This window comes from Chrysoperla carnea, chromosome 1 (assembly GCF_905475395.1).
Source record: "Chrysoperla carnea chromosome 1, inChrCarn1.1, whole genome shotgun sequence".
NCBI classification, from domain to species: domain Eukaryota; kingdom Metazoa; phylum Arthropoda; class Insecta; order Neuroptera; family Chrysopidae; genus Chrysoperla; species Chrysoperla carnea.
In genome coordinates, this window is record NC_058337.1 from 74,978,244 (window position 1) to 74,998,833 (window position 20,590).

A 20,590-nucleotide genomic window follows, 5' to 3' on the forward strand; every position below is an offset into this window, starting at 1 on the left:
TAATATATCCACAATTTATTGAACTAATTATAAATTGAGTAGCTATTATGAAATTATCTTTTGTAATAAAATATTGTTTAATTATAAAATTATACGATAAATCATTAAAAACTTTAATAATTATTAAAGTTATATACATATAAATATAATTATTATTCATTTCAAAATTCACCGTTGACAAAGTTTTTCCGCTTTAAACTCATGTTACTAAATTTTAATTTTATTTCAAAGTAGGTAAGTTTTATAATACAAAATTGAAAAATAATTTTGTCAAGTGGTGTGCTTACGTATTGTAAGAATCACATAAAATATACTGAAAAAGCAAAAATATACTGAAATAAAAGAAAAATGAATGAAATCAGTCCATCCATTTATGAGGGACGATGGACGAATAATTGAAATTTGTAACTCTTACCTCCCCCTCCTTTTTTTGCCATTTTTTTTAAAGACCTACGTAAAATTTTGTTTTTGGATAATAAAGGCTAAAAAAAGTACAAAATTATACTTTTAATTATAATTTTTAAATTATAATTAAAGTTATATTATTGAAGAGTTTATTAGATTAATAACTTCTCTCATAGAGAATGGGGTTGAAAGCACTGAGATCGCATTCTTAACTTAGTTCTTTTCCTAAACAATATTGATAGCAACACGGTATGACGACAATAATTATCTTGCATATACAGGGTGTTATGTAATTCTATACAAAGATTGAAGAAATTTATACTAAGGCTTATTTGCAGCATACTTGATCAATATATCGTTCGTCGAAAATGACGGTGTTCGAGATGGCGCAATATTTAACTGTTTCACATTGTTTTACTAAAAAAGGCGTGTCGTACAAATACTATTATTGTTTTACCAAATAAATTACTTTTGTCTAATAGCTAACAAGTTAGTCACTTCTTTAAAACATAATACATGCCTCAAATTATCGCGCGGTGAAAAATGTTTGGCAATAAATCACACGAATTAAAAAAAAAAAATAACACTTTTTTCGAAAAACGTTAATCAAAAAAAAATATATACACTTGATGTGAATATTCCAGAAAAAACTTCTTCAACTCATAAGCATTCCAAAAATATATAAACATTATCGGTTTCGTATCGTAATTTACCTTTACTACGAAAAAACAAAAATTATTTTTTAATAAAAACTACTGACTATTAAATAAATAAATCATAATGGAGCCAATTAAAGAATTTCGTTTCATGTCTCAGAATGAAAATTAAGTTTCATGTCTCTGCAACGGAATCCTAAAAATGTACGAACAAAAAAAATTAATAATAACAAACATTGAATATTAAAATCGATAACATAAAATTTAATCTATTACCATAAAAAAATTCGTTTATAATTTAATAAGAAATTAATGACTCATATCATATTATTTGATAAAGTGAATAAAAAAAAATTCGGAAGTCTGATTAAATTACTTTCATGCATACCACCAAGCAATTCAAAGTAGGCGTTATAAGACATACATATATTACATTTACATTGTTGTAATTTACAAGAGATTTTTTTGTTCAAAAATTACAATACATTTTTATATTAAATTATATTATAAAGCCACATTCTCATCGATATTAAAAAATATCGTACTGTGAAGCTGCTTATTGTGTGTTATATGTTATTTGCAATAACCGAATTTAATTATTGCTTGAATAATTTACCCATGCCATGTAAAAATATACGCTTGAATATAATCAAGTGCATTCTTTTTTCTTAGAATTGAATTTTTCAAATCTTTTTTCATGTATTGTATTGCTAATGACTTTATTTTTAACATGTATGACAGAAAAACTAATTGTTGACACACGAAATAATATATTTCAAATAATACAAACTAATACTTTTCAAAGAAAACATACGCTCTTCGAAAGATATAAATTTTTTTTAATAGTTGCCGGTTTAAACGTCTTCATACGTATGTTTACAGATATATGGAAAAAATACTTAGAAAGTAATTCAAACGTGCACGTTTTTTGGAGCGGATTATCTATCGTAATAGGCTTGTTGGCTAAAATGCTTTTTATCACTTCAGGTGAAGAATTTTCACTACACGGGCAGAAAAGTGAAGTTTTTGAAAATCTTTAGATGTACGCAAAATATGAACGTTTAAAATTCTTAATTAAACAAAGAGAACAGTATAGATTAGTGACGTCATTGTCCGATATCACCATAGAGATACATAAAAAATAATTATAAAATTTTGTATTGCTAAAAGGAAATGGGTAACAAACTTTAAATTCTTATACCTTCTTCGTTTTTAAAACAATTTTAATTTTACTTTCAAAATGTCATGGTTTCAAAGTCTAGTTTAATTTTTTTATGTGTAAAATGGAAAAATTCGACATCAGGCAACTACCGTATTGATAATGTTTTATATTTTTATATTTTTAGTTTTTTTGTCACTTATACTTTCTAAAAAACACATGGAAAAGCGGTTGAGTATCATCTAAAATGTTTATTTCCACTTACAACTTGCTGTTGTTTAAAAATTCAATCAACATCCAAATTCGTTTACTACGAATAACATAAACATTCAAAAAATTGTATTTTTAAAAAGAAATTGAATGCATTGTTTTGTAAATTGAACAATAAATACCACTCACTTGGTAATTGAAATTTTGTAAAGAAAATATTTATTTAAAAAGACACCATATGGTTAGATATTTTTGCTTTTTAAATAATAAAAAGACTTTATTATTTTTCAATTTCTATGCCCAAAAATATATAATATTTACTTTTCTTATTCTGTTAAATCAATTATTACATAACAATTTCATTTAACCAACACTGGAAAACATGTGTAATATTTTTTTAAGTAAGTATTGATTGTGCTCTTGTGTCTTGACTCATTTTATTGATTTGAATGTCTCAAAATGAAGCAGCCTTATCTATTATATTCTCTTGATTTCTTTTCGATCAATGCTTTTTTAACTCCCGAACGCAAAAAGGGCTGTTATAAGTTTTATCGCTATGTTTGTGACTGTGTCTGTCTATCTATGGCATCGTAGCACCTAAACGGATCTTAGCTATATTTCAAGTGCGAGTTTAGGGTCCAGTACCCGAAACAACTTAAGAATAAGCGATGATCTTCCAAATCGGTTCAGTTTTGAGATGGCTCTAAGGGAAAAGGTAATTTAATGGAGAGTGTTCTTAGATATGTTTCAAGTGCGAATTTAGGGTTCCGTAGATGAATTGTTTTGTTCGAGCCTGGCAAGGACAACTTTTAAGCAAATTTGTATTGATTAAAATTTCATGCAATTTAACTAAGTTTAAAAAAAAACATTGACCCTTACAATATTATGAAATTTAATGAAAGTTGCGTGGCTCTAGTCTCTAGTGAATAAGTGCTAAAACAATTAAACTTGCATCACGTAAGATAAATAATAATTATTATTTGAGAATAAATAAAATGCAAATTAAACGGAAGACGAAGCGATGGGTAAAACAATTGAAATGACATGCAATGCTTAGAAGATGATATTTTATATCTTTTTAATTCCTGTTTACCCGTCTTCATTGTACTGTGATGATATTACCAAACAATTAAATAATGAAAACAATATTCTGACAACTTCCACACGCACCAAACTATATATGATTTATTTTATTTTATTTATATGATGATTATTACTTCCACGTGATTTACCATTTTAGGTAAAATTTTGTCTTCTGAAAAGCATAGATTATTGTCCAGGTTTAAACTAGGTTTCAGCAAGCATTGAACTAAGAAACCATTAAAATATAGAACAATATTGTTCGAATCTATGAATTAAGTGTCTAATAAAAAATAGTCCTCTCTTTTAATGGTGTGGTTATTCCATAGGTCGCTACTTTTTTTTGTAAGATTTAAGTGTTATTTGAATCATTTTGTATCCTATGTAACGTTTGTACCCACAAGGTATTTGGTAAAAGGTTACTTGGTTTTGTAACCTTTCAGATTCCTGGAGCAAATTATCAATTTCCCAAATCGTGATTCAAATAACAATGTTTTTAGGAATCAATTAGTTCATTGTTACTAAAATTATTTGCTCAAAACTTTCTAGTAATGTGCTTTATTTTAAGTTGTTTTACTTCACTTAAAACTTTTGTTTAACGATGAAGTTTGTCAGACTAGTTTATTTTTATTTTTTACGTGAATGTTAACCTCAAATGTAAGAATATTGATTTTATAATTTTGTATTCTTTTTACATGTTATTATAGTACTGTTTTTTTGTACACAGATTGCCTGATGAAGTTGTCAATAGCAACGAAACGTTGCAGCATTTGGCAATTTAACATTTGTTTTTATTCACTATCCAAGTTCCTGATAAATCTTGATCACAATTATAAAGAGTAATGTTTATTAGGAGAATATATTTCAGAATTGAACTATTTTTAAAACATGTTCTCTTACTATTAATTTAATTTACGCATTACCGAATTTCGCATGGGTCGAGCTAGTACCACTAAAATAATTATATACCTAATAAATTTGGAAGATACAATCAAGATATAAGCTTGAGAGTCGTGATATTCGATCATTTAGAAAACTTTTCTTCTTTGCAAAAATTTCGACACTTTCAAGTCAAAATCTGACACTTTTTTCGGCCCAGATTTCATTCACTAAATCACTAAGGACCTTCGTTCTTAAAATTTGAGTTCATTTCTAACACAATGTTGAAAACCGAACTCTCTATTTATGCACGGTACATCTCGTGTTCTGAACCTGGCATTCCAAGGGATATTTATTAATTAATAATGTTTTAAACAAAAACCGTTTAGGTTCATAATTTCTGATTCTACTCTAGTTGTTTGATCAGCCAACGCCGTTAAAACAGAGCGTGGTAGTAGCCTTAAAAAATGGTACATTTTTATACTTTTGATAAAATTTTGAAATGCAATTTATTCTACCACAAGGTTTATTTATCATTACTTATCATTCCTTAGTAAACATAACAAAAAATAATTTTTCAACAAAAAAAGGCCATAGTTAGAACATAGCCTTTAGAATCACATAAATAATAATGTTCGCTTTGTCACGATTCGTACGGGAAGTAACAATGTATACAATTTATAATATATGGATGGTACATACAAAGACGTCAGGGGTATCTGTCATCATCCAAACATCCATACATAGAACATAGAGCCAGAGACTTTGAAAACCACTAATATAATATTAACAATAATAATGATAATAATATAAAAATGTATTTATTTTATTTTAGTATTTGATAGTGTGGATCAAACGTGAGCCGAGATTGAGTATGCCAAACATTTGGGAGCTAGTTTTTATTGTGTCTGACTAAAGACACTGATAAGGTGTCTTTGCTAAGATGTAGATATCAATACTTTTTTGAAAATGAAGTTTTGCTCATCATACTCGCTGACATTGTACCTTTCTATAGGTGCAATCATTAAATTAATCTGATTTTTATACTTTTTGGATCAAAATTACCCCATCCACCGAGTTTTATCAAATTCCAAAACAAAATTTTTTTTTTGCAATTTTTTCGATTTTATGAAACCCCTTAAAAAATTGCAAAAAAATCGAGAAATTTTTGAATCTCCAATTTCGATAAAACTCAGTATATAAGGTAACTTTGACCCAAAAAGTACAAAAATCGGGTGTATTTGACGACTGGTCTAATAGTTTTTGAGATACGGACTAAAATCGATCCAAATATTGCAATATCTCAGAAACTCTGCATCCAATCATTAAAATAACCTGATTTTTTTACTTTTTGGATCAAAATTACCCTATCCACCGAGTTTCATCAAATTCCAAAACAATTTTTTTTTTGCGATTTTCTCGAATTTATCAAATATTGCGATATCTCAGAAACTCTTCGACTTACGCTATTACTTATGGTGATTTAACGATCTCTCAGAAAGTCTATATTATTTATTTAACTATATTTTGCAAATCACTGCTCCAAACAACTCATATAAAAAAATTAACTCACTGGTTTTTGCATAATCAACACCAGTTTAGAGAGGTTCTACTATTGTTTCATAGTGATTGTATGTGGTATAATAATTTGCGTTGCGCTCGTGTCTGGAATGACAACAATTACCGTTAATACACAGCACACACAGCTCATAGCACCACAAACAAACGATATTGTTGTTATCTTTATTTATCAATTTATTTAGCTTATAAAAGTTAATAAAATTGTATGTATTTTATTTTATTTTGTATTTCTAAAAGTAACGGCGAATATTTAACATAAATCAACTCAATTTATAACCATAAATAATCCAACCATCTTTCCTTATTTATGGTACCTATACCTATTATTACCATAGACTATTATTTTCTACCTATCTACATTCTATTTATTCTGAATCATTTCTTATTGAATTTATGCAATTCTTATAAGAATTTTTATTTATTTTCCATTTATTGAAAGTTTGAACTTTTTTGTTTAGAAGTAGGCTAAGATTAATGATATAATTTTTCGAATAAGATTTCAACTTTCGAAATATCAATATGTCATATTAATTTTTATCTTATTTAGTAAGTTTTACCAAACAATGTGTATAATTTTGAGAAATAAAAAAACTTTTAACAAAAAAAAACCGACTTCAAAAAAAACAATTCAAAAACAAATTAATATGCACTAAAAAGTAAAAAATAATGACAATATAAGTTAGTTACAAATATTGTTATTTTTGGAGTCGATGTCAGCCAAGAAAACAACTGTGACAGAACAGTTTGCTACATTAACTTGGCTGACACCGACTCTAAAAATAACAATAATTGTAATTAACTTATATTGTCGTTATTTTTTACTTTTTAGTGCATATTAATTTGTTTTTGAATTGTTTTTTTGAAGTCGGTTTTTTTTTGTTAAAAGTTTTTTTATTTTATGATTTTTAGTGAATCTGAAGTACGCTAACTAATTTGTCACTAAAAAAAATTTAAGACTTATATGGTTTTCACATGAATGCAATTGTCAGAACTGGACTAAATTGAAGTGGGACCACACGGGAAGCACCAGCTTTAAAATAGATAAAGAATCATCAAAATCGGTTCACCCAGTCTAAAGTACTGAGGTACAAACATTAAAAAAAAAACATTCGAATTGAGAACCTCCTTTTTGTTTGAAGTCGGTTAAAAATATTTTACATTTTCTATCAAAATAATTGATGAAGGTAAATTGAATCAACTGAAAACCATCAGCCGGATAATGTTGACATTTTCCGTAATATTCTCCGGCTAATGGTTTTCAGTTATACGAAATACCTACTTATGTAATCAATAAGTATGTAAGTGGGCTTAAAATGGATATTTCCATTAAAATCCCAACACAAATTTATTCGCTAATTTTATGGATTCAATGTAACTTCGTTAGTGACTTTGATCGTAATCCCTTTCAACATATAAAGCCTTCATTTTCTTAATTACCAAACTCGTCTTTATCAATGATCTTGTATATGTTGTTGGAACATACAGCGCTAAAATACACACATTTTTGACATTTATTTTACAAAGGTTGATTTATCTAAATTATTATATCGGAAGTAACAATATATCTTCTTTCCTTATTTTGTTAGACAATAATTAGTATGGTAATATTCTTAACTAACAACTCTAGTCTGAAATGATTACGCAAATGTGGCTTGACTACTCTTTACTAAAAGAAATATAATTATTTATACTATAAAATAATTAATAAATTCATCATATTATTATTATTATTATTATTAACACTTAGCTATGCGAATACACAACTTTTATATAAAAAAAAAACTTGTTGAGAAATAACGGAAAAAGGATAGATATTATTATTGCAAAATTTTATATATTTTAGGTCAATAGATATATTGATTTTTGTGTAAAAGTTGTTAAATGATTTTTTTTTTCAATTGAATTTTTTATAAGTTATATTGAAATTGTTATTTTTATTTTTTGTATAAAACTTTGTTGGATGTGTAATAAAAATGTCAAAAAGACTTTTAAAAGAAATTTGATTTATGTATATTACTTGTTTTTCTTTTAAGTGAGTTTAAGAAATTCGCGCGATAAGGGAAACTATAGAAAAGAGATGAATTTTTAATATGTTATATTAATCGATACTAAAAATATATGTTTATACTAAAAAATCTAAACTATTATTAAACTGAAAATAATTTTGTAAGTTTCGGAAAACACAGGTAATTTTGGCAAAACGTATACTTAGCCAAAAAAATTATGCTAAGCCCACGTTTAAGGGAGTAGATGCCCTATTCCGCCCTTTCCCTCGGCAATCTCATGACTACACGGTTAGAAATGAATGACGTTTACTAAAATTCTGGTATGGTATAGACTCTATACTAATCGACACTATAGTATCTATGTGAGCATAAGTAATATTACAATATTGAAAACGGCTAATCACGGAAGTATTGTGATATCGCCAACCAGTATGGACCTGGCGCCCATATTCCATTGACACGTCCGTGTACAGAGCATTAGGTACTCGGATAACTGTGTTTTAAAAGTTTTTGGCATTAATTAAATTAAATTTTTAATAACTAACTGCAAAAGTAATAAAGTATCTCTGCCAGTCGTCTGCCTGGCTGTTTTTTGAAGCTAAGCTTTGTGTTTCGAAAACCAACCTCTAATGTGGTTATTTTTTCTTTCATTTTATAAGTATGAGATTATTTATTGAATCAAACTTGAAATTAATACATTGAAGAGCTTACTTGTATGTTTTTGCTAATCTGTCATTATTTTCTACGGCATATTTCAACTTTTTCTAATTTTTCGAGACGGAGGAAATCAAAGTATGTAAATCAGGATATGATATGCTATCTAGCAAGAAAAGTGAGTCTCGAGATCAAAGACTTCTATAGAAATTAAGAGGAAAAATGGTTCTATAGAATTGGATTGACGGATATAAGATTTTGAAAATTATTTTTAAAGAATGTTATAATTTCCTAGCAAATTGACCTTATTACAATTCTTATTTCTAAATTTTGTATTAAAATTCATGGTTTTCTATTTTCGCGTCCGAAGACCAAATTGTATTGAATACCTAATGTTGAATAAAAAAACAAAATACCTACGATTAAAAAAGCTTAAAATTTTATGTTAGATCTACTCATTGAAAGATTACGTATTTAGCATTAAAGTTTTTATAACGATCCATCGAAAAATCCTAGCATAACCACAAAATGTTTGTCTAAAACAATAATTGAAGGTCGATAAACTCTCAAAAACAACCAGAGAGATGCGCTAGATTTTGCAAGATTTCGATATAACTAAGCAGAACAAACAAAAGACGATTTAAACAAGTAAATAAATATTTTATAATCAATTTAAAAATCCACTCGATCAATGTTATAAAATTTTTATTATAATCAAATCAGAGGTTATCTAAAACTCCAAGGTCAAAATCTATTTCAATCCATCTCTGTCCTAAATGCAAATGTATTGGTGTATATGACATAAAAACCATAAACCAACATTACGAGCGTCCTGTTTTTATTTTTGGCTGTCATCTTCACACACTCTTTCATTATAACAATAAAAACGGCATTCCCCCCTATCATTAAATTTATAAATAATGTAACATGAATGCATAAGCACGTTTTTTTTTCTTCTGTAATGAGTAATTCTATCCAAAACATCCATGATAATGATACGTAATAGTGTAACGTTAAACTTCCAGATATTTTATTCGAAACACGTGGATAACAATAGCATTGGTTTCTACTCCTTAAAATCCTCAGAGAAGAAAGAAAATAGTGTTTAATCAAGTGCATATATGTAAAAACGTGCTCTTGTATGCGTGTGGTTTATGTATTTGGACGAAGGGTACGAAGAGAAAAAAGAAATATTAGATGACATTGGGAATGAACGTCATTGTGACACCTGATAATGAGTTAAAAAAACATATATAATGGGTGCTTTGTTTTATTTTTTAATTAACAAAATGAATGCAAATTTATTAAGAAAACATATCAAACTGAGGCAATGGGTTTATCTAAAATATGTCACTTGATTATGCAAAACGTTTTTTGTACTCTTAGATATATTAAATTAAGATGGAATATTCGAAAATTTAAAAAAAACTAAAAAAATATTATTTTGCAACTAGTTGAACTAAAAAGTAGCAAATAATTTATAGAAGTTAAAAAAAAAAATAAGAGTGATTAAGAAAAAAATCATTTTATCGTAAAAAAGCGTGGGGTACTAGATTGTTGTCAATATTTTATTGACAGATATTTGTAAAAGTAAAGTCAATATAAAATATCTTAAATAACACCCCTCACTTTTTTGCGATAAAATGATTGTTTTCTTAATCAATTTTTATTTTTTTTGTTGAACTTATAGAAATTATTTTTTACTTTTTAGTTCAGCGAGTTACAAAAGGGTATTTTTTTAGTTTTTTTAAACTTTTAATTATTTTCTACTTTTTAGTTCAGCTAGCTACAGAGCCTTAGGTTAGGCTAGGTTAGGTTATATTAACTGTCCACGAAGGACACACTGAGGCTATAGAGCCCATTGTGATACCATATATGTGTTTTACCATATTTCCGCTGATTTCATTTATCAGCTCTTCAATTTCAGAGGTTGAGTGCACCCCCTTCATGCATATACCATGCACTACACCAGCCCATCACCCTAAGCATACCGCGGACGGAATTGGTTACGCCTTAACCAACTGAGCTAATTAAGCGCGACGAACTGAGCTAATAAGGCTTTTTTTTAATTTTTAAACTTGTATTTATTATTAATATTAGGGAATGTTATCTGCGCTTCCACCATCAAAAATTTTTTGATCAGGATCATCGGACAAACTTAATCAATAAAATTATTTGATTGACATCGTTTCTTGATAAGTGTGTGATCAGTTTCCGACGTGTTGACGTGGGTGAAAATCACGTTCAAAGATTCCCTTACATAGATACACACCAAGCTAATAAAAGCTTGTTCAAAATACACATTTTTAATACTTAAATCTAAAACAGACCATCAACTATTTTTTCGTATACCGCGAACGATACTCCAATTAAGCAATGAAAAATTTTTGGTGTAGACTTTTTCAATTTAAATAAGAAAATGAGTTTACCTATGTATTATTCCTGCAATATTACAGTTCTGTACGGCTAACGAATTTCACTTAAAAATCACTTACAGCTAAAGATGCACTCACTGTCCACGGTTTCAAAAATATGCTCAAAAATATAAAGTTCACTGTTATTTTAATATACCTTCGAATTATAAGATTCGAAGACTTATGCCCCAAACAATAATTGATATGGGTGGTGTCTGTATAATTTGAAATTAACAAAATACCGGAAATATTTTCAAAAACTATGTATTATTTATTCAGAACTTAAATCAATCAACTTATTCAAATATTTAACTCTAATAATATGAATAAATGAAGGTCAACTTTTTCATCAAATCAATAGTCAAATAAACTTTATAATACATCATCAAAGGTTATCGAATTATCGAATAATATAAATAAGAGTGATTTGTTTTAATGACGTATGAACGAACACAACAACCTAAAACCTTGGTATAAAATATTGTATTTTTATCATAAGTTTTATTAACACGCAATAATTACATATGTTAAATATATTGAGTGTTCATAAAGTTAGGAAAAAAATTCCATACACTAAAAACTTCGCATGTTTAGCCAGAAATACAGAAGCAACGGAACAGTATTCTATGTTCAGATAACGGGAGCTTACATACGAAAGCTTCTGCGAGGTACGCTAGGAAAAAGAAGAAACGATTGAACATCTGGAGTATCAATGTCTGGCACTGGAAATGCGGTGTTCGAAAATTTTGGGGCAAGGTTTTCTAAATGTTCTAGAAGAGAAAAAAAAGAGCATTGCTGAAAAACTCTTCTCAAAAAAAAAAACTCTTCTCTCTTTTGCATTATCAATATTTTTAAGCGCAACAAACTTGGGACTAGACTTATTAAACCATGAGATATTTCATATATACATGGTATAAAAACATGGTTTTTGCAGTGTGTAATTATATTTAAGCGAAAAAAATAGAGCATTAAGTTTCTCTCCCGACTGTTTTCTAAAAAAATTACCAATTTTTCATAGGCAGTGTAAAATTGAGCCTATCAAAAAAATTAGTTGGATTATAGCCTTCAACAATTTGCCTATCTTTTGAAGATCCAAAACAAATCAATATAATTTTTACAATCTGCAATCATTTCAATAACATAAAATAGTTGATAAAAACTTTATTTATTAATTGCTGCGGATAGTATAAAATCGGTCCGTAATCAAGAAAAAAAATATAAACATAAATATGGCAGCTTTTAATAATTTATCAAGTGATTATAATCACTTAAAAGACGCTGTTTGCTTTGTTACCATTGGTATATTTCAACTGACTGTTTAATTTAGCGGGGCAATCAATTTCATTGAGGTTATAAAGGCTCATTTTATACCATGTATATGAAATATACCAAGGTATATTAAGTTTAGTCCCAAGTTTGTAACGCTTGAAAATATTGATGCTATGAACCAAATTTTGGTATAGGTGTTCATAAAATCACCTAATTAGTCCATTTCCGGTTGTCTGTCTGTCTGTCTGTCCGCCTGTCATCACGATTACTCAAAAACGAAAAGAGATATTAAGTTGAAAATTTTCAAGCGTGCTGAGGACGTAAAAAGTGAGGTCGAGTTCGTAAATGAACAACATAGGTCAATTGGGTCTTGAGTCCGTAGGACCCATCTTGTAAACCGTTAAAGAAAGAACTAAAGTTTAAATGTAAAAAATGTTCTTTATCAAGAAATAAACAACTTTTGTTTAAAACATTTTTTCGTAAACATCACTGTTTACCCGATAACACATATTATGCGCAAATTGTATTATATGGGTATATCAGTTATATGTGTGTGACAAATATGTATGTGTAATGTGACAGAGTAATCAACACTGTCTATACATGATATTTCAACAATTAACTCAGTCAATTGTTTGTTTTCACTTGTTTCAATAAGTTTTTAAACATAAAAAAACGAATAATTATAAGTACAAAGTTATTTACAAGGATTTAAATAACATTTAGAAAAATTGACTGTAAAGGAGAGCCTTTCTAGTGATTATAGTTCTGTAGGCAGAATTTCGGGTAAGGAAGTAATTTAAAGAATTCGTAGACTTGTAGAGGATAGTTGAGTCTTATAGAGGCTTTTCAAAGCTTCCCAAATTATTTAGGTCCTACTTCTTTTTTTGATCGTTGATGAGACACTTTGTATAAAAACATTTTTGTCCAAATAATGTTAAATTTAGTACATAGCATGTAAACAAATAAAGACAAATTTTATTACAATAAACGAATGAATCATATATGAATTTTAAAACTGCCTGTGGGGCATTCTTTTTTAAATAAAAATCTCTTTTACAAATGTAACATTATTAAAATGGGGGGAGAAAGTCAAACAACATGCTTATTTATTTATATTAGTCAATTGCATTATGACAAATATTAGTATTATGTCATTGAATCTTTGTACATCAGATGATGATGATTGGATCATAACATAATGTGCTTAAAGTGTTTAAAATGTAAAATATTATGATGCTGAATTTTGTGGTTATGAGTCAGGTGCATGATGAGCTTAATCAATATTCATTGAGGGAAATCCTTTTCTTCGATTAATTAGACATTTATTAGAAATCTTCATATTTCTGAGTCATCCGTGATTTTATACGTCTAAGAATACTTTTCTCAAACTGTTAGAGCACCGTTTCTTAAAATCTACTATTATAAATTTAAAAATATTGCATCAAATAGTAACCTAGGTGGTTCTACGTCGATTTTGACGCAAAGTTGAAGTGGCTAATTACAATAATCGTCGCGCCTATAACTATATTAACTATATTAAATATAGTTAATTATTTAAATTACTAATTAATATCAGTTTAAAATGAAAGTAAATCGATCTTTCAACTATAAACATTATGTGTTTTTTTTTTTTGTAATCAATATATTGTCCAAGTTTATTTCAATGTTCAATGAAATTAACAAGAAAAAAAAATTAAATTATAAAAATATGTAAATTATTTGACCTCTTTATCAACGATTCAAACCATTGTTGTTGTATTAGTGATTTTTAAAAATAAAATTAATTTAAAAAAATTAAAAGCATAATCGCGCAGATACAGTGCCTTTCAAAAGTTTGAAATTTGCATTTGCAAAAGATAGTTTTTTAATCATAAAAATCATTTCATCTCATAAAAACGAGAAAATAATTTTTTCGTCATCTTATTTTCATAAAATACGGACCTGTAAGGTGTAAACAATCAATTATATTTTGACGAATTTGAAAATAAATGCCCAACTTTCAATAATTAAAGCAGTGAGGTCAATTTCTTTACCTCATAAAAAAATTGCCCCCTAAAGCAATAGTAATGTAAAATTCGTGTATACCACAGTCCATGACAGTATGACCCCCGGGTCCTTTACAGAGAATTGGAGTAGCAAAATCAAGTTCTTTCTTTCTTGAATATCAGATTACAAGAAGACAAACTTTACTCTGGACCATTCTTAAGTTTGTGACTATATTCGAAATAAATTTCTTATTTTTCATCAAACTTTACAAAGAGAGTGGTTAAATAAGCAATTGTCAAATTGGGAAATTTTATCAACTGAAATCACTAGGTATTATCAAAAAATTAAAAAAACTCTAAGAAATTTTCTTATTAACTGTGTTGTACTACGAGTTAAAAATAATTTGCCCCAAAAATACCTTTTTGTTTTTCAAAAAAGGCAAACTAAAAATAAAATATAATATCAGAAAACAAAATTTACAACTTATGAAGTAGACATATAAATAATAATGTATTTAATAATGGCTACATAATAATACTTTTAACACCCCCCAACTGTGCAAATTATGGGAATTTCTTTTGTAGTTTTGTATAATAATAATGAACTTGGCTTTTAAAGTATGTGTCATGGTGAGATTGTCACAGTAGGGTGCAAATCTTTTGTGCCACTACTTTTTAGAAAATATCAAATTATTAAAAAAACCAAATTGTATTTTTTATTGGGGTACTTCTAACATGTGTTCAAAATTCAAATACTTCCGATTATAGATACCATTAGAGACATTTAACACGTTTTATCTAAAATTCTAAATGACAAATTTATTGAAAATAAATACCTACAAAAGTCTTTTACAAAACAAATATTATTTAAGAGCAGGCGTGGGCAAACGTGGCTTGGAGAAGTCTTTCAGACTTCTGTAACTAATATACGAGTATGACAGGGATACTCTAGCCAGTGAGAACCAAAAATACGAGTAAGACAGAGATACAACATTCTTTTTTCTACCTATCTCATTACTATTAGAGAAACTGAGATAGGTAGAAGAGTCGTAAGACCCGTCTCGCTTCCTCCTCTACGAGCCTTGCGGGCTTGCATAAAGAGACACACAATAAAGTTTATGGCACACAATAAAGTTATAGCAATGGTGACTTTGCCTTAAAATAACTCGCCCATGCCTGTTTAAGAGATTTACTTCTTTCATTTAGAATTTTTGTAAACATGTCCAGAAAATGATATTTACATAATCCGTATGTATGAAATTAATTCACACATATTTCCGTATGACTGCCAACCCGGGCATAAAAACTTCTAATTTTGATGAAACTAGCCGCATACTGCAGTTAAAATCAGAGTTATTATTGTATTTTTCATAATATTGCGTCTTGCATACGATTTTGAATTACAAATTAAAAGGTCGAAATATATTACCAAAAATTGAATTAATTTTATAGCATATTGAAAAATACTTTCAAAAATTAGATTTACTGCAAAAAAAGCCATTAAAACAACAGATGAATATGTATAAATAGAAAATTTACCATAAAATACATAACTTCAAAATGAAAGTTTTTTTTGATATAATAAAATTATATTATTTAATAACTTTTACTAAATATTTATATTTAGTTTAAATGATTAAAATTATACAAAACTTGTCAAATATTTTAACAAAATTTGTGATAAGGATTTTTATTTAAATGGTACAAAATAAAATTACATATTATTTAATTATACTTGCTGAAACTCATTGAAAACTTAATGATAAATCGTCCATGCCACTAGATATTTAGCATATTTAGAATTTATGATCCAAGATAACATTTGTAAATAGACACATCTTAGGGTGAAATTGGTATAATCAAGTGTTACTAGTATAATATATAAGGTGTGTTCCTAATTACTGGTCTGTTCTTTACTCGTTACGCTGCAGCTGTCCATCACGGTTTGTCTTTGTCATTTCTATGTATTTAACACAAGAATGTCAAAAGTAAGTAGTGACATAAAATTCGACGTGAGCTTTCAGATTCAATTATAATACACTTTGCTTCGTAACTGGTAACAGACTGAATCATACTTTAAACAAGAAAGTTGTTCCATATTAAAAAGCCAATATTTATTTTCCCGAAATTTTTTAATTTTTATTGAATGAATTAGACAGAATTTAAATGTAAATTTTTAGAAATACTTTTTTGTTTATATTTATATACTTTTTTGTGTTTTTTTTTTAAATCAATCTTTGAAAATAGTAAGATATTAGAGATCTTCATAACACAACTATCAACTGAAAGTTGTAGTTATCAGCGTTGAATGGAAGCTGGGAAACTTTTGGAAAATGTTGTTGTTGCAATTAAAGATCTAATCACTAGAACATGCAAGGTTCTAGTTCCAAATTTGTTTAAACAAAAGTTTCGTCGCCTAAAGAATTGAAAAAAAAAATCCTAAAATAGTTCGTCTTAAATGTGTGGGTTAATTTTTCGTAATTCAATACCAATTGCTTGGTAAAATTTATATGAAAGCTCTTTTTACGTAAATATCATTGTTTTTCCAACACGTGTTAATAGTTACATTAAATTAACAAAAATTTTTTGGCAAAATTGAATCAAACAGTTTACAGTAAAATTTTTGTGCCTCTATGTCCGATTGTTTTTGGAATTCTTTAGAATAGAAAAGATTTGTTTCTAAAAAATAATATATTTTCTAATAGCTTTGAAGTAATCATCGGACATGAATGAAATGAAATAAATTAAATATTACTTAAATGAAATAAAGTGTTGAATCGATTATTTTTGTGCATTAGTTTAAATTATTGGTAGGTCAGTAGAAATAACTGTTTGAGGTTAAATACTTAAATATAACATAATATTTTAATTTTAATTTTTGTTATTATATTTTGCATATTTTCTTAATCGATAATAAATTTTTGTATTATTTATTTATAGAAATAATTGATATATTATTTTCTTTTTTTTTTTAATATTCTTAAGATAAAGAAAAAAACTTATAAACTTTATAAAATAACAACTTTAAACAATGTCAATATGAAGAAAATAATTTATACATTGTGTTTTACGGAAAATTATATAAATTTATGTGGGACAAGATATGAATAAAAAACGAAATGTTATCAAATTTTAACTTAACATGAAGGTTAAATTTGTGAATATAGAGTATTGTTTTCAAAATTTAATTTATGTATGACAATACTATTTATATACCATATAGGTGAAATATACCAGAGCAGGTGTGGAGACCTTTTCAATAAGGCGCCATTGTGATCGGTGGCGTGCCCAAAATATTACGTGCCATTCACGTACATCCCTGTACATTCTAGTACATCTTTGCAAAACCCATCTTTTAAAACGTAACAAGTCGAACAATTTAATTGCAAAAATGTTCTTTATCTAAAAATAAACAACTTTTGTAATGAAACATTTCTTCGTAAATATCTTTGTTTCCCCGTGAGATCCACATTAGGGTAAAATTTCAAATTCCATTTTCTCAAAAACTAAAGAAGATATAGATGAAAATTTTTAGGTACTTTCAAGTAGTGAGTCTATAGATTCGTAGAAAAGTTGCGGATATGTGTGATGGAAGTGTATAAATTGAAAAATAAAGTTCTATCAATGTTGAAATTATGTCTGTTCAATATTATTAACCATGAATTGTCGAAGCAATCAATTGACAATTTATGAAGTAGTTAATCTGTTAGCAGGAAGTTTCATGAAACGAGAGGATATTTACATGAGGTTAGAAAAATATTTTCGTATTTTCTTGATACAATAAATTTTTTTCTTGTCTTATTTTTTTCATAAGCTTTTAAAAAGCAAAAAATATAATGAGCATAGATAACCTTCTTTTCTATGTATTTAGTATTTTTGTTTTTATTAAAAAGTATCTTATTGCTGACGTTAGATTTGAGTAAAATATTTAGTCGCAAAATGGCAACGTCTTAAAATTATTATGTTCTATCGGACAAAGATCTGCAATGACGCTCACAGTAAAAAAAAAAAAACATTCGATTAGACCACTAGCATGTGCTTAGACATCTACTATTAATTATAAACAATTAAATAATCAAAATGATTAATGTTTAAATATGTAATAATTAATAAGTTCAAATTATATTGATAACCCTTTTCTGTAAATATTTTTTTATATTAAAAATGCTATTATTTTATTCATACATTTATCCATACAGGACAGAGCGTTCCTTTTAGAAAGAATAAATTTAACCAAGCAAAATCAAATACGACTAATTTACTCTAGTTTCATAAGACTATATGGAATAATATTTACTTATATTGGATGTTCCGTGGTTCTTAAAACACGGTTCGTAGTTGCAGTATATAAAATAAAAAGCTTTATACAGTCAAACCTGGATAAGCGAGAGTTCAAGGGAGCACAATCTCATTCTCGCTTATAGAGGTTTCTCACTAACCCGAGTTTCTCGCTAATGCAGGTACATGGGTAGCGTTTCTATTAGCAGCGTTACTAGTATTATTTTATAGATACTTGTTATTGCTGCGTACCTCTATAAGAGTATAGAAGTACGCAGCAATAACAAGTCACAGCAAGTACGAATGTGGTAAATATTTAATATGATAAAATTATGTGCATAATATGCTCGACTGTCGCTTATAGAAGTATATATAAGTAGCAGTCTCCCCTACGGTCTCCCATGAGGTAAAAACGAGTCTCTGTTACAGAGGTTTCTGTTTCTCGCTAATAGAGGTTTTGGGAGCTTAAAATGACGGGTCCTGGCTATTACTCTCACTTATAGAGTTTTCTCATTTATCCAGTTCTCACTTACCCAGGTTTGACTGTATTCGGATTTAATCTTTGAATCGCCTATTTCGCATGGTTAATTTGGTCAAAAATTTTAATAAGAAATTTCCGTTTTAACATTTTTAAATAAAAAATTTAAAAAACGCTAGGTATACTCTCACATTTCGATTGCTTGGAGAAGTTACCATTTCCTAGAATTTATATGTACATTTGATCTTTTATGATGTAATGTTAGAAACTGCGGGTTTATCCTACTTCTCTGTAAAGTTTATTCCAACTAATAGATTTAGAAGATATCGTTTCGGTAAATTTTTCGAGAATCACTTTCCAAAGCATCTTTGACGCTATTTCCAAATTAAAAATTAATTTTGGTGGCCACTAGCTACCCGAGCAGGCTGCCAGAATCACTCTGTACAGTATTTTTTCGATATTAATCGAGTTCAAGTACGCGCATCATACATCATGCCATGCCACGCAATAATAATTATTGTAAGTCTTGTGTGCAGTTGTTCGGGGCTTGTTGCTTGTTGTTTGTCATTGATAAAACTAAACAAAGGAAGTAAAAGAACTGATAAGTACTTTGTATATAATTTTTATTATTTTTTTTAAATATAAACAATATTTTGTGTAAGTAGTCTGTCTCTATGTATGTGTAATATGAGAGAAATTATTGTTTTTTATGGTTTTATGTTTGTAATTATTGTTACTAGCCATTTCTCTTTCTTTTTCCTTTTGTCCAGTGATATAATATAAACATTTTAATGATATACGCAATAGTATTTGTTTATTTCCTTTAAAAAAAAAAATAAATATTTCTTTTGATGTAATACCGCCAGCCAGCCAATGCTTATGGATTTTATCAAAGTTATATTTAAAACCACAATTTGGCGGAATTTCACATCAGATATCCTTGAATAGTTATAATAATGGCAATCGAATACTTTACATATTGAATTCGTAGAATTAAAGCAATGGAAGGATTTTTAAATTGTGTTGATCCCTGAACCTAGGGCGGCTTTAATAAAACAGTTCATTTTCTCATGAACTAAGATTTATGAAGGGCTACAAATCTAGAACACTGCTAGGCAGGCTTTGACTTTGGTTTACACTTTATGGCTTTTAACAAGAAGGTATGTTCCGAAAACATGAAAATAGTCTAAATACATACTATCTATAAAATTTCCTGTGTGAAATCAGACCGAATCATGAGTTTAAAAAAATTACAAAATATTATAAATACAATTTTTATGAAGTGAAAAATACAGATTTTTCTTTGAAAAAACTATGAGATTAACTTGCGTTGCTCCGGTAAATTGCAAAACTTACTAGATTCTACTTAACTCATTTTTCGAAACGATTTTATTTAAATATATTCATATAATAATTAAAATTTTCAATCATTCTACTTAGTCCACTTACTCATGAATGAACAAGAGATATTCCTCAATTTATTCCTTTCAAAGGCAATAATCAATATATTCCACAATTTATTCCTTTCTAAGG

The 20,590-nt window shown here is 27.8% G+C and overlaps 1 protein-coding gene across 4 annotated transcripts in view; it reads right to left on the reverse strand.

Annotated features, from left to right (window-relative positions):
* The window catches only part of LOC123305633, a 105,424-nt gene that overhangs the window by 14,205 nt on the left and 70,629 nt on the right, over window positions 1–20,590 (reverse strand). Inside the window, exon 1 of one of the 4 annotated variants that reach the window (XM_044887409.1) lies at window positions 11,060–11,082. The exons of the other annotated variants lie outside the window; for them this stretch is intronic. The gene's annotated coding sequence lies outside the window, so the exon portion shown is untranslated. Of the gene's footprint in view, window positions 1–11,059; window positions 11,083–20,590 lie in introns of those variants that run through there. 4 annotated transcript variants of the gene reach the window in all.